Raw genomic sequence first — 2185 nt, 5'->3', positions numbered from 1 at the left:
CCCGACGGAACTGCATGGGAAGGATGTGCGAAGGATGTGCGCCGTGGTCACGTTCGGTCTCTCATGCCACGCTCTACCGAGCTTATCGTTATGATAATTATTAAGCCACATTTTGCTTGTCCACAGCGCAATGTTTCATCCCTTCATCCAGCAGGCACCTCCAGCCCGAAACGAGAACAGAAAGAAGGATTAGTGATCGGTAGAGAGCGGAAGAGGTGAATTATGATGCGCGCTTCTGCTGCATCTTTGTCCAACTTGACCGAAGAGTTGAATAGAAATAGGAAGCAACATTAAATTTCATACGCAGAAGTACCTCGAGGTGCCATCTGGCGAATCTCTAGACTTGGGAGACAATTGTAAAGAGACAAGTATACAATCTTTAGTGAGGGTTTGAAAAACGTTGCTATCCTAAGAAGATTTTGGATTCTATGCCTTTCATCTCTGGATTATGAGCGTGATCGACTTTTCCCACCAAAAACAATTCTCAATATCATCGCGACACGCGCCTAATAAAAACAACCCTCTGATCGATGCAATCGGGTTAATTGTCAACCATCGGTCGCGTTGAGTGCGCATTGAATTGGATTCTCGATCTAATCGGACCAAGGCAAACACCTCAACACTCCGCAATAAAGGTGGCCGCAACACTGCAACGCCTACCAACAGCCTACTCCTCATCATCGTACCTGTCTTTTTCGGAGGTCCGCCAAAAGCAACAATCGAACGACAAGAGGTCGCCTTCTCTGTATCGCTCCGTCAACAAACTCTAACCCCTTTTTATTCGTCCTCACCTCAGCTCGAAGGATACTTTTTGGGGGTTTTGATCGGGTTTTCGGCATTTGTTTGCATTGGATTCGCCATCCCGCGTGCCAAAACCATTGTCGTGTGGTTGGTTTCACGCACCGGGTGTAGGTCCGTCCTTCGCTCGAAGGTAAAGTGTTGATCCCGTTTGAAGAGGAAACCGAGGAATTAATCCGTACGTACGCCTCGCTCGATCTATGCTCCATATTTGATGAAAGATTGGGAAATTGCATTCCCGTGACCGTTCTCTATACAGAGCGTATAGGGATAGAGGATGGTGGTAGGAGACCGGGAGACGATCAACGGAAGCTTCCTCTTTTCATTCGACGCTTCATCTGCATTCGTCAAGTACCGTAATCGTCCAGCACGTCACACGCTCCCGAAGAGGACGGCATGGGAAAAGGGCTGCAGCTTTTTCCCGGGCCAGCACACGGTGCCTTGCGGTCCTGTGATTGGTACCCATGGAACGGATTGAAGGCATTCAATCAAGGACGAGGAAAAACGGGATTCCATTCTTTTCGATGACGGAAGGTGTTACGGTTCTCCGAAAAAAAAAATGTCTGGATTAACAACCAACCGTTACTGCTTTTGGAAGGTTTGACTGCTTTGAAACCACAGACCGCATCATACGAAAAAGGTAATGGGTTCTGTTTTCCGGATTTCAATGCTCCTGTCCTGTCCTGTCGCTTTCTTTACTTTCGCTCGATCAACGATCGAAATGTACCGTTATAGGAGCTGCTTGCAGGCAGCTTTTGCTGCTAATTTAGTCGATAAACCCTCATTTGTGGCACATTTATCCCGTTCGCGTCGTCACACACCTTCAAAAGACTTCAACGGTAAGCGACGAACTCAGAGCAGGCGAAGCAGCAGCAACGCCCGGCTAGCTCAGTCGGTAGAGCATGAGACTCTTAATCTCAGGGTCGTGGGTTCGAGCCCCACGTTGGGCGCACATGACAGGAAAGGGGGGGTGAGAGAAGGCGCCGCTCCAGGAGCAGTCAGTCTTCTCTCAACTCTTCTTTTTCTATTTGTTTGATGCGCCTGTACCATCTAATTCCTTTGGCCTCAGCTGCCAGTCAAGGAAAGCTGCTGTAGCTCACTAATGATCTTACGCATCGTTCGCATCTCTTCGAAGTGGAAAACAATTAGCACTAACCCCTTGTGGTGCTGCAGTCACGCAGCAGGACAGGCAGAAGATGGAACGCTCGGTAGTTTCTGTTACCTTCCTGCTTCGAAACCCGTGATCCGGAAGTTCCGAGATGACAAATTGTATTGTGCTTTGGGTTGGCCGAGGAAAATCGTTCGAAGGAAAGCCACTCCAGAACCGGCCCAAAACTGCTCAATCTCAGTTCTCAGCACTCTTCCCGGAACCGTCATTGGGTGAAAT

At 48.7% G+C, this 2185-nt stretch overlaps 1 non-coding gene across 1 annotated transcript; it reads left to right on the top strand.

Annotated features, from left to right (window-relative positions):
* Positions 1 to 1675: 1675 nt before the first annotated feature.
* On the top strand, positions 1676 to 1748 carry Trnak-cuu (transfer RNA lysine (anticodon CUU)). Its single transcript has one exon. It is a non-coding gene; the product is annotated as a tRNA-Lys (tRNA).
* Positions 1749 to 2185: the final 437 nt, after the last annotated feature.

The sequence above is a fragment of the Anopheles darlingi genome, chromosome 2 (assembly GCF_943734745.1).
Source record: "Anopheles darlingi chromosome 2, idAnoDarlMG_H_01, whole genome shotgun sequence".
NCBI lineage: Eukaryota > Metazoa > Arthropoda > Insecta > Diptera > Culicidae > Anopheles > Anopheles darlingi.
This window is presented reverse-complemented; position numbering and strand designations above follow the sequence as displayed.